Source organism: Pteropus medius, unplaced genomic scaffold (assembly GCF_902729225.1).
Source record: "Pteropus medius unplaced genomic scaffold, Ma_sr-lr_union100, whole genome shotgun sequence".
Taxonomy (NCBI): domain Eukaryota; kingdom Metazoa; phylum Chordata; class Mammalia; order Chiroptera; family Pteropodidae; genus Pteropus; species Pteropus medius.
This window is the reverse complement of record NW_024354499.1, coordinates 6,477,696-6,491,294: the sequence shown is the minus strand read 5'-3', so window position 1 is coordinate 6,491,294 and position 13,599 is coordinate 6,477,696.

The window sequence follows — 13,599 nt, the reverse complement described above, 5'->3', positions numbered from 1 at the left end:
TAAAATGCTGCAGAAGTGACTATGTAACTTCAAAGACTAAGTTAAAAAAGATGATACAGTTTTCAACTTGGTTCTCTCTCTTGGAAGGCTCACCCTCGGAACCTAACCACTATACTGTGACAAAGACAAGCAGCCACATGTAAAGGCCATGAGCAGGTTGACAGCCCTAGCTGAGGTCCCTGCCAAAAGCCAGCATCAACCACTAGACATGTAAATGAGAAGGTCTTCAGATGAGTCCAGTCTCCAGCCTCCAACCTGCCCCAGCTAATGTTAAGTAGAACAGAGACATACTGGCCCCACCGAGTGCTGCCTAAATTGTAAATTGGTGAGCAAAATAATTGTTGTCGTTGTTTTAAGCCACTAAGTTTTGGGGTGGTTTGTTACATAGCAATAGACACCTGGAACCCAGCCGATATGTCCCCTTTTCAGAACTGCCCTCCCTGATCATCCTATCTAAGTGTCCACTGGCTCCATCCACCACTAGTAAATGATTAATTATTATTAACCTCAATGCCCAGCCTAGCACACAGGAGATGCTCACGAATATTTGGGAAATGATTGAATAAGCGAATAAATGCTCATCACCTTTGAAGTTATTGGTCATTGATAAATTGGAGGTTCGTTTTATCATTCACAGGGTGATGACATCAAACACCAATTTAGATAGAGAGGAGGTCAGCTATGAAGCATGCTCTCCTGATATTGCTGCACAGGGAGGGTGGGTACACTTGATGACCACTAGTCAGGGTCCTAGATGACCAGAAGTCATTGAGACCTGTGAAGGTAGGTAGGGGGACCCCAAAGACACTAGTCTTGGTGTCAGTGGAGCAGACAGTCTGCCTTATCTGTTGTTGAGGAACCAAGTGACTCTTTGTTCTGTCTCGCCTGCCAGCACATGTCTTTCTCAGAGGTGGGCGTATTCCTGATTTGGGAAAGAAAAGACAGAGGATTGAAGCAGGAGAAGTTTCCGAGAATCATTCTTGCAAGAGATGCTGCACTTTGGCAGAGTTAATAATGACAAACATGTCAGACAACTGAGTTGCAGGCTGATTCCTGGGGGCCCTCTTCATGGCTTTCTGCTCTGACATGTGGTTTCCTTGGTGACAGGATGGCAGCCTGGTGGACAGCGGCTTCGGGGCCACCCGACTTGCTCTGACACTAACTGGCTCTGACAGCTTTGATTGGAATGAAAAGATCTGGAGTCCCTTCTGGCTTTCTCAAATTAAACCCTCCCTCCTGGAGTGAATCTGTTTTAAAAGGTTGTGTTAGGTTAGGGGACTTTTCCTGTAGCGAGGGAGTTCTTTTACCATAGAAGTTGACTTGTTGGGCTACTGGAAACATTTCTGAGGTCAAGCTCCTCAAAACAGCCCAGTAAGGCAAGGCTACACCCTTGTCTGCTTCCCAGGCAATATCTCTGAGGGGCATGCACCAGTCTGGGTTTCAATCAGAAAACAGAAACACCAGTCGTTTTAACAGAGAAAATTTAATCTACACAATAGATGAAAGCAGGCATTAGAGGCTGAAATGGTGAAAAAGAAATATCAAGATAAACACTAAGGCAATAAGTGCAAGAAGCAGCTCCACTTCCGGGGTGAGAGAACAAAGGGAAGAGACTGGGGTGCTAATCGCGTAGAAGCTTGGAAGAAGGGCTCTGCAGAACTGGACCCAGATCTCCGAGGTGGGTCTGCTGCCTAGTATTTCTGAGGCTGGTTCTGAGACTGTAGAAAAAAAAATGGAAACCGGAACACATCGCTATTGCAAGGAACTGTCACTGCAAGGTGAAGAGTCATTGCTGAGGTGACGCTCACAGGGACAAGAACCACTGAGGAAGGAGCAAGGCCCTGCTCCCTCCTCCAGCCTTGCAATCCACCTTACTGGCAGAGCTTAACCTGGAACCCGCTGGCCACAGAGAATTGTGTTTGAATAGTCCCCAGCGTGACAGGGTAGAATAAAGAAGTATGGTCCTGAGGGGAGAGAGGTAAAGGGAATAACCAGTAGGGAATCTGAACAAGAGGATCACAGTAGGTGACAAGATAGAATACCCAGACCAGGAACACCCAAACCTGCCATCTCACAGCCGCTTTGGCTATCGCTGAGGCCTGGGTGAGCCTCACAGACCAGACATGGGGAGGACCCTCATGCAGCCCCGGAAGAGGCTGTGGCATTTGGACAGGCAGGTTTAATTCCTGGGTACCAAGCACGGCCTAAAGGAAGGACTGACCTTGATTGGCACAGACTTGGCCTGAGGACTTCTCATCCTACAGGGAGGAGTCGGCTCCACCAGGGCCAGAGCAGGACTACTGAAATCATGGCTCAGGACTGCAGCCTGAGAGAACTAAAGATGCCGCCTGCAAAGAGCAGAACCAAGATGAAGGAGTGTTGCCATGCTGCCAGCCTCATTCCGAAGCCCCCAACCAGGCAAGCATCCCTCTGCCACGGCAAGAAGCAACAGAAGTCAAGGTAAAGGGCCAGCACTCAACGGCAGCATTTATAACACAGGGGGCAAGAGTGACTACAGCCGCGCAGACTGGCCAGGGTGCACTGGTTTGGATAGAAGCCTGGGGAGCTCCATTCAGGGCCATAGAGCCCCCAAGATCCCAGCAAGACACAGGAAGAAGGTGGGCTCCCCAGAGGTGGACACTGGGGCACCTCGTCTTGGCTAATGTAAGGGCAGCGGGGAGGGTGAAACAATGGCTGGTTACAAATTAATTGTAGAAAACCAGAAATGTGATGTTTCTTCACCTCGTTGCGCTCGCCGCATTAAGGTCTCTTCCCAGGTCTGCCCACCGCTGACCGCACTCTCCTATACTCACAGTTCGTTCTTGCATTTACTGCCCTTCCTTTTCATGCCTAATATATATTTTTAAACTTTTTCCTGTGAGAAATGCAGACAAAGGCATAAAGTGGATTGAAGAGTATGACTCACAGTCAGCAATCCTCAGCTCATATTCGGTCTTGTTCTTTCTAAATTCCTACCTATTTCTCCACCCCCAATTATTTTGTGGAAACAGCAAATATCATTTGGTTTCTTCAATTAATACTTCAGGTTATATCTCTAAAAAATGATCCTTTAAAAAATCTAACCTCGATACCTTTACCGCACCTAAGTAAAAATTTCTTAGAATCACCGAATATCCAGTCGGTGTTCTCATTTCGAAGTGTCTCCTGCATACCGCTCGTGAAGCTCTGAGTGGGGCACCGGCGTAAGCAGGATCGAAGACCCAACAACAGTGGGCCCCACTGTGGCCTGGACCTGGCGGTACTAAAGGCTCGAATGGGGGAAGAAATTGTAGACAATACTCAGAGAGCCCGGGAACTGAGGGAAAGCACTGAGCCAAAGTGGGCAGAATCCTCTCCCACTCCTTCCCAGCTAGAGGTTCAAGTAAGAAAGGATTGTCAGAGAACAGCCAAGTGGATTTTCCTTTTTGAATACTGGGTACTTTTGATTCCCAGTCAACATAAGTGTCACTTCGGCAGGTTCTGAGGATGCAATTGAATTTCCTCAGGAGATAACCAGTGTGATCGGGATGGGGGAGAAAATGGGAGGGCAGGAGGGTCGGCTTTGATTAGTGAATAGGTGTGAAGACCTAGCCCCGCCCCTTTGGAGAATGAGATAGAAAGAGAAAGGTGTGACTTTGCCCTCACACCAACCTGGGCTTAAAGCCTGCCATTGCCAGTTACTAGCTGTGTGACCTTGAGCAAGCTGCTTAACCTATTCCCTTATCTCTAAAATTATAAAATGGGGAAAGCAAAAGCTCCCAAAAGGTATAGGTCCAGGAACACATGTGAAATGCTTCATTAGCGCTTAGCCAGAGAGACAGCTCAGCAGCATTCCCTACCCTTCGTCTTTTCCTTTAATGTCTAGATTCAGTCGCCCGGGCAGCTGAGATCAGCCTTTGAGGGTGGTAACTATGATAGAGATTCTCTGTCTTCGTTCACCATGGCACATGGTCCAGATGGCTTTCACACTGGTGGGAACTCCAGTCTTTCTCCTCCACTGGAGAACCTCTTCCAGAATGTGAGTGAGGCTGGAGGTATGTTGTGTGGACTGAGATGTTATGGGATAGCTGAGGACAGCAGTGGTGGCTGGCTGATGGAGAGGGCAAAACAGCAGGTGTGAGACACCAGGGTGATCAGATAGCCCTGGAAGCTCTGTGTAGGTGTGAACCATGTTTATGAACTAGCACTAGGGTTTCACGGGTGTGTGACCTGAGCAGTTACACGGGGCCCCTTGCTTAGAAGGGCCTGGCACTTAGTTTAATGCTCTGTTGTCACCATTTTGAAATTCTTAAAATTTTTAACAAGGAATCCTGGTGTTAATTTTGCACTGGGCCCCACAAATAATGTAGCTAGTCTGATGGGCCTCACAAATAATATAGCTAGTCTGATGGGGTGAATTCCTGCAGCATCCCTAAGCATAGGAGTAAAGGAATAAAGGAAGCAGATCCCAGATGATCCAGCCTGGTGGAATTCTAGTGCAAGTGTTTACAAGGAGACAGAAAAGTCGAGGGGCCAGCAAGAACGTGGTTCAAGTGACCAACATGACATGCAGATAAGGAAGCAAAGCCAGCAGGAGATTGATGTATTGAAAGAAAAGGAAAGAGTCTAGAGTCTACAGGTCTTACAGACGCCAGTAGTTGGAGTGGAAGGAGAAGTGTGATTGAGCCAGGAGCTTAGAAAGCTGGGGTTGAAGATTTCAGAGGTGAAGCAGAAGGTAAGGCCCGCTGGGGCCTGGAAAGCAGAGCTTAGTGAAGGATCTGGCAAGCTAGAGCTATTGATAATGGGGCCAGGATAGCAATGAGAAAGGAAGCAAATCCCAGATGATCCAGCCTGGTGGAATTCTAGTGCAAGTGTTTACAAGGAGACAGAAAAGGGGGCAGGGGCAGGGGTGTGTCAATTTTTTTTCTAATCCGGTGGAGCACAGTCCTTGATATTCAGAAATCTAGGCAATGGGCAGCACTGGGGAGGTTTGTCAGTAAAGACAAGGGTCCCAGTCCTGTGTAGGGGTTCCAGCGCAAGACGGAAATAGGGGATGCCTGAACCAGGACAGGTTTCCAGCATCAAGATTGGAATACTGGTGGACAAAAAAAGAAAGCAAATAACAAGAATGGGACACAAAAAATGTCAGGTGGGCTCCCAGGGAGGGCAGTAAGAAGGCTGGCATCTCATTCCTGCTGCTCCTCTCCTGGACACCTACTTAGCACCTCCTTCTCCCAATGCTTTGGTCTCTCTTGACAGCCTGGAGGCTTCTGAAAGGGAGACACTTTGTCCCCTTCACCTGCTTATCCTCAACTCAAAGCAAGGTACTTGGTACATAGTAGCTGCTTAATAAATGTAATCTGGCTGGCTGGGCATTAGCTGGCTGACAGTTAGATGGCCACTCAGCTCAATGGAGGGAAGCAGGGTTGCAGAGTGGAGAGTCTGCACACACTGGCACCTGACTGGGGCGTTCTAACCCTACCTCTACTACTTGCTAAATCAGCAATCTTGGCCAAGTTATTTAACCTCTGCACCTGAGTTTCCTCACTATAAAATGGGGATTTTATTTTTTTTATTATCTCATATACCTTTGAGTTAATGTACATAGAGTATTTAGGACAGTGCTTGACAACTTGTAAGTGTGCTGGACAAGCCACTCGCCGTTACCATTATGACAGATAAATAACAGTGTGTGTGTGTGTGTGTGTGTGTGTGTGTGTGTGTGTGTGTGTGTCGCAACTGTCAGCCGCCAGCAGAGATGTGGCTCCTTCCCCTGCTGGCACAAGTGGCTCAGACATCACCAAGAGCGCCCGGAAGGCGGCAGCTCCCTCCTACTCTTCTCCACCCCAATTAACATTCCTAAAATATCTGTGAAAAGGCGCAAGAGCCCAGAGAGGCGACGCACCCCTGACGCAGGCTGTGCGTCCGCGGGAAGGAGGCGATGGCGTGTCCATTCCCACCCCCCCACCCCACCCCCGCCTCCTCTGGGGGGACTCCTGGCGCTACTCTGCGCGGGGCCGGTACGGCCTCAACTACCGCCCCTGCGACCGCACCTCCGAGCGGCGGGCGCCACCTGGAGGCCACCTCGAGATATGCGGGGTTGCCAAGTGCGCTTTGGAAGGTGGCAGAGTCCTTTCATTCCATTTTATCCTTGAAACATTTAGTAAACCACTGCTATGTGTTAGGCTCTGGTGACGCGGGTAGAAATAAAGATAAAGTCTCAACTCCCACGGCATTTGTGGCGCGGTGCAGAAGACAGACACTCAATCAATAATTCAACATGCAACGCTAAGGGCTGGGAAAGAGATCGATATCCAAGGAGGTAATAACCAAAGCAGTCATTCCCCAAGGTGTTTATTGGTGCCAGGCGCTGTCCAAGGCACTAAAAATAAAGAAAGAAAACGGCGCTCTTGCTTTCAAGGAGCTCCCAATAGGCATATACAAGCAAGCGCAGGGGTAAGGGACAAAACTGAGAAGGAGCCGGCCGGGATCAGAGGTGTCTGGAGGGAGGTCGGAAAATCTTCCAGGAAGACGTATCTTGAAGAACGCGTAGGATTTCGCCGGGTGGGAGGCAAGAGAGAGGTATCTTTTATATAATCTGGAAGCAAAAGGAAAGGATATTGGTTGGAGAGTGGCAAGTTTCTGAGTCTGAAATAAAGGAATGTGGAAGTGCTGGGACATCGGGCTGGGAAAGGAGATGGAGCCAGGTCGTGTGGCGGGTGCAGAAGTTCCATCCTCATTGGAGCGCGGCAGGGAGCGTTAGAGTTTCTAAAGTAGAAAACTGCGCTGTAGGAAGCTCCCCGGGAACTCAGAAGTGAGGGTAGGTGAGAACACTAACGACTCAAACTCATGTGTGCCAGGGACGTGCTGAGCGCTTGGCACCCACTATTCATCTCAATCCTCTGGATGGGTCTGTGGAGTAAGAACTATTATTATTTATATTTCGCCAATGGAAAAAAAACGGGCTGCCATCAAGTGCCCAATAGATTCCAGCTAGACTCAAACTCGAGCCGCCCTGCTGCGGGGCCTGAGCTCTGCTGCGGGGCCTGAGCTCTACTGCGGGTTGAGCAGAGCGAGCGGCGCCGGCAGGGGCAGCAGAGAGGTTCTGCCAGCGCGGGCCCTACAGCAGTGACCCGCTGAGCGGGTAAAAACAGTGCTGATTGAGCTTCTGGATCTGCAAGACGAGGGGTAGGAACGAGCTGACGACGAGATTACAATGAAAAGTTCGTTTTAGAGATCAATTTTTAAACCTGAAGAAAAAAAATAAACAACCTTATCCCACATCCAAAACGACCGCATCAGCGCACGTGCGTCTGCACCCCCAGTTCTGCCTCCCCGTCCCACCCTTGTCAGGGAAAGAAAAGCGCTGCACGTCCCCAAGTGCAGGACTCCCCTGGATCTCGTCCTTGTGCCCACTCACAGACTCTCCATCCATCTGCCCCTCTCGCAATATCTGAACAATTTTATCTTTCTACTGAATCATTCTCCAAAATTTACACGTGTACTCTAATTCTCTCATCTAAAAGAAAAAAAAAAAAAAACTCGATCCCCACCATCACCATTCTTTTACATCAATCCTCTTCAAAAGAGTTAATTATATTCAAACTGCACTTTTTCACCTCTCATTCTTTCTTGAGCCCACTTCAATCAGTTTCATCCCCACAATTTCATCCCGAAATCGCTCTGGGTGAGGTCATTAATCACTCCACATTGCAGTTTCAAGTCAGTTGAGAATTCTCATTTTAGGTGACCTGTCGCCTGCATTCAACACAGTTGAGCTTCAACTCAGTGTGTTAAATCTCTCTATATTTTTCTCTACCTACATCCACTTCCTAGTGATCTCACCTGGCCTCAGGTTTATAACTCCCAAATGTACATACTGATGGCCTGACCTCTCCCTTGAAATCCAGACCCGTGTATCCAACTCAGCAGTTGGATTCTACATCTGCGCTGTGTGCCTAAGATGTATCTCCAACTTAGTGTGTCCAAAACAAGCTCCTAATCCTCCCCTCAAAACCACTCCTCCCATACTCTTGTCTCAAGAAATGAAAATCCCAATGCTTCGGCTGCTTATAACAAACCCTTTCATCCTATTATCTATATTTGTCAAGATCAATTAGGTTATGCTGCAGTAGCACAAAACACTGAAATCTCAAAGTCATAACACAACAAATGTGTATTATGTTGCTCACATCCACACTGAGTTGGCAGGAGCTCTGCTCAACGTGTTCACTACAGGCCAGACTAAATATTCTTACCTCTGTGACACAGAAGGAGGGACGTGTTGCAGGGTCCTGCACTCGTACTTAAATGCCATACACATCTCTCCTGCTCATATTTTGTTGTCCAAAGCAAGTCATATGGCCACACCTAACTTAAAGGAGGGAGGGAAATGCAAACCTACTATGTGGCAAGAAAAGAAAACCAAAATACTGTGAACAGCTCTAGTGACTGCCACCCCATCATCCTCTGCTCTTCTTTCCCTCCCACTGCACATGCAATCGACAAGCACGCCTTGTCTTACTTTTCAAAACTACCCACAGTCTGACCTCTGCAAACACCTCCACAAATGCACCAACATCATTCACCTGGATAACTGCAATAGCTCCTTGACTGGACTTTCTGGCTTGTGCCCCTTCGACCCACTCTCTGCCCAGCACACAGGTGATTCTTTTAAATGTGTCACTCCTCTTCTCAGACCTCTCCGATGTTTCCCATCTGAGAGTAATAGCCAGAGTCCTTAGAGTGATCATGAGACTACATAATCTGCCAAGCCGTCTCCACTTCTCAAATCTAATCTCCTACCACCTCACCTTCTCTTTTGATCACTCTTGTCTAGCCCTGCTGCGCCCCAGGGGGCTGAACCACCCTGAGCTCCCTGTGTACACGGAGCTTTTGTTAGAGGAGCCATGCGCTGACACCCAGGAAGGCTGATTTAGCCAGTGTTGATACGTATGTGATTGGTTCCCAAGTGTCTACCAGACTTCTTATTACTCACACGGTAGAAATAAAATGAGACTTAATATAGGCAACTATTTATGGGGAAAAAGGGCATGCTAATCAACAAAATATAGGATCCAGAGCTCCTCCAGTTACTTCATCCCCAGCTCCTGCTCTGGTCCCAGCTCCAATCTCAGCCTTGCCTCTGGCCTCCTCCTCAGACCCAGAGACAACATTTAGACTTCCTGCCCCAGCAATGCCTAGCCTCAGCGTGTACCCCAATGCTGACTGGCTAGCTCTCCCTAGGTCCTTCCCTGGCGTGTGATCTTTGTGGTCCGGCCATACCTCATCATTGTGTCCTCAATCATGGGCAACTAAAAGGGCATAGTATGAGTTATCGGCTGCTGCTGGAAACTATGGTCACATAGCGTTGGAACTGGAAGCCACCAATGCATCGCAGTGCCACTCAGCGAGTGCAAGGAGAAGGTATTTGCTAAGAACAGGTACATCCCCAGCTTCATGCCCTCAGTGTGGACATAGCTCCAGAATGGCCATATGAGCATCAAAGCCACATCAGCAATTCGTAGCATCCCTGAAAAGACCATAGGGGTGATATCCAGGTCTCTGACAGTGAAGTATGTTTCATGACACCAAATGCATCGTAGTTAACTTGATCATGAACCTGTTTCAGGTCCATGAGTGATCCAGGACACCCAGATAGCAATTGCTCCTCTCTCCCCCATCATTATATATTCTCTCCTTTTACTAGATTATTCTCATCGGAATAAAAAGATGCTGCGATTCCTCCCTTCTTGAAAAATAACCTGTCAGCCCCACACTCCACTCATACCTGTCTCATTTCTCTGCTGTTCTCTTGCAAAATGCCTCTGAAAATTCAACCGTGCTCACTGTCTCTGGTCTCCTCTGCCTTCCAGAATCCATTCTACCCTGCCCCAAACTGCTCTGGTCCACGTCAGTAATGACCTCCCTCTACCAAATGCAATGGCTAGCAGTGTAGCTCGTTTTCTGTCTCACTTTCCAGACCTCTCAATTTTGGAAACCCTTGATATTTTACTCTATAACATTTCTTTTCTCTTATTGATACTCATTTTTAAGGCGATCGCATCCAGTTCCTTGATTTTAATACATTTATAAATTTAAGACTCCTTAATTTTTCTCTCTATTCTTAACCTTGTTCTGAACTTCGGTCCTACATACTCAACTACTGACTCGACATCTTTGTGTGGATATCAGATTAGCAGCTCAAACATGACATGCCCCCACACGAAACTTGTCTCCTTTCTTTCCTTACTCCCCATCTCTTTCCCTTCTTCACTATTTCCTCTTTCTTTTATTCTTTTTCTTTCTGTCTTTTCTCTCTCTCTCCCTCTCCCTCCCTCCTTCTCTGTCTCTCTCTGTCTCTCTCTGTCTCTCTCTCTGTCTTTGTCTCTCTCTCTCTCCCTCTCTCGTTCACTTATAACGAGGAATTTCAAACATCTGCAAAAGTGGAGAGACTGGTATCGTGAATTCTACACAGTTTCAACAATCACTAAGTCATGGCCAATCTTGTTTCTCATCCTTCCAACTCTGTGTTATTTTGAAGCTATTTCCAGACATACATGTTGCATCATTTCATTTGTGCATATTTCAGTACGTATCTCTAAAACACAAGGCCTCACTTTTAAACATGATCATCATACCATTATAGCACTCAGAAAATAATGATTCCTTAATATCACCTAATAACCAGTGAGTGTTCAAATTTCCAATTGTCTCATAATTTTTCGTAAGCATGTTTGTTTGAATCAGGATCCAAATAAGATTTATAGAGTGTGATTGTTCAATATATCTTTTAAATTTCTTTTAATCTATAGGTTCTCTTTCCCTCTGTCTTTTTCTTTTCATTTTATTTATTGAAACAAGACCATTAGTTCTAGGGAGTTTTCCTGATTTGGGATTTTGCTGAATGGTAGTCCAACATGCCCCACCCTCCTCTGTATTACCTACAAATTGGAATTTGGATTCTAGAGGTGATGATGTGCCTCCATCAGAAAGCACAGAAGGTAAGGCAGGAGTTGTGTATTATTTTGTGTATTTTGTGTCTGTTTCTCTCTTTGTCATATTTGGAGCAGTTTATGCTCAATGCCTGGGCCCATTATCTCATTAAGACTGTCAAATGATAACATTCAGATTCTACCAATCTTCTTCATCCATTAGCTGAAATACTTCTATAAAGAGAAACGTCCCCTCATCTATTATTTGGTTACCCTGAGGTATATGTGTATAAGAAAGGCAAGATAAATGCTTGATTCTTTCCCTCTATTAACCGGTTTTCAAAATAATAAGTCAGTTCCCTATCATTCTACAAAAGAGACCAATTAAAAGACCAATTTTAATATCATCATAAACTCGTAGATCTTTGATGATGTTCTGATACATTGCAATTTTATCCTTAGTTATAGTCATGTTTCCCATCTTTTGGAAGTGGCTTAGTCCTTTTGACAGGACCCCAACTGTCTTTAATAACTTCCTTGCCATCTGCTGCTTCAAGATGCTCCAGAATAATCTAGTGAGATTAGCAAGCCCAGGAAACAGTATTTCAAGCCCACAGTCTGGGTGCTAGGGTGATCATTGCTCCCGAATTAGTTCAAAATAGATCTCTTGATTTTTCTCCTCAAAACCTGCCTCTCTCCCAGCTTTCCCCATCTCAGAGGATGACAATTCTATCCTTCCAGTTACTCAGGCCAAAAACCTAGGGTCAGCTTTGATCTTCTTCCTTCACATCCCTTATCCATTCTGTCAGTAAGTCTTCTGATTTTATCTTCAAAACATATCTGGACTTTGACAGCTTCACACCTCTGGCACTGCCACCTGCCTGGACTATCATCTCTCACCTGGTCTATTGCAATAGTTTCATAACTGGTTTTTCTTTGTCTACCTGTTTTTCTATTCTCTACATGGCAACAAAAGTGCTCTTTTTAAAAACATAACTAGAATCTTGGCATAACTTTGCTCAAAACCATTTCCAGTGACTTCTCATTTCACTTGGAGCAAATTCCGAAAACTCACAAAGGTTTGTAAAGCCTTAAACATCTGGCCTCCAACTATCTTCTTATCTCACCGCTCCCCGCTCTCCCCTTTGTGCACTCTGCCCAGCGGCTCTGGCCTCCTCGATGCTCAACAGCTCTTGCTGTTCCCTCAGCCTGGAAAGTTCTTCCCCCACATACGCACATGGCTCTCACTTTATCTAAAAGGCCTTTCTTCTCTCCTCTGTATAAAAAAACCCACACTGCCTTCACATCATCATTCTGCAGTCTCTTACCCTGCTATAATTTTCTGGATAGCACTAACCACATGTGACATAATATATGTTAGATGTTCACTCCCTCACTGTAATAAGGATGTAAAGATGTAAGGCAGGAGTTGTGTATTTTGTGTATTACTGCTGTATCCTCACATTGAAAAAAACCGTCCTGGGAAGTGCTTAACCAATATCTGTTGAATACGTGAATTAAGGCAAGAGAGAGGAGGGAACATCTGGAGGTGAGGCTGGGCCTCTGGGGTAATATGTTGGTTGTGGAGTTCTAGTTGGCAAAGTGGAAGGGTTGAGAGGAGGAAGGAGAGAAGGATTAGATGAGGAAAAGAAAAGTGCAGAGCAATCTGAGGATGTCGGGGCCAAAGAAGGGGGAAGGCTTCCGTGAGGGAATGTTTGCATCACTGCCTGATGAAATCAGGGGTGTCGTGTGTGGTGAGCTTACCCACCGACCCTAAGCGGTCAGATGCTGAACCTAATGAACAGAAAATCTGGCTGTGTTTAGGGTGGTCTCTGCTCAGTGACAGTAGACTTTGGGCACCTGGCTTGTGCAGTAAGGGGCCTAGAGACCTCTCCTTTAGCCTTTGGTGGGGATGGTATTGATCCCTGACCCTGCTCTATAGGGTGAGGTATCACGAGTGGAAAATATCAGAGCTCTCCCTCGTCCCACACGCCAATTAAAATGTCCCTTCCTAGTCTTCTATAAAAATATTCCTCATCCAATATACACACAAGTCAGGATACAGCATTGAGCCATAGCAAGAAAATTTATTGCAGAGAGCTAGAAGGAGCAGTAATACAAAGATGAAAGAATTAGTGTGAGCTGGAGGAAAATAAGCGCTCCTGCGTTTCCATAGACTCAAGAAAGCCAGAGCACCCAGAAATCTGTATGCTGCTAGATGCCAAACAAAACTCGGTGAGGCCCTTGGAAGCGTCCCAGCAAAAGGCCCAGGGCCGTCCAGGTGCGTATTTCACAAGAGCGCACTTCTTCACAGTCAGCCAGCTCTCTGCTCTCACCACAATTTTAATTATTTAAATTTAATTATTGATTTACTAAAAAAACCTGATTATTGATTTATTAAATTATCGATATATGGTAGACAACTGTGGTTTTTCTTTTAGACTATCCAGGGTAGAACACTTGCCTTGGGAAATCTAACTGTCTCTTTAAGACAAGCAGCTCTCTCCAGTGGTAGATTTGTGCTTTTGAGGGCACCTATGCAGGACGGGGACCTGCAAGATGGGGACTCAGAGGTACTAGGGATGACAATGGGGTCCGGGCAGACAGTGCTACAAACGCACACGCAGCCAAAGTCCTCTGCGGTCTCCCTGCAGCTCATAACCCTCACCGCTGTTTCCGCACGCAT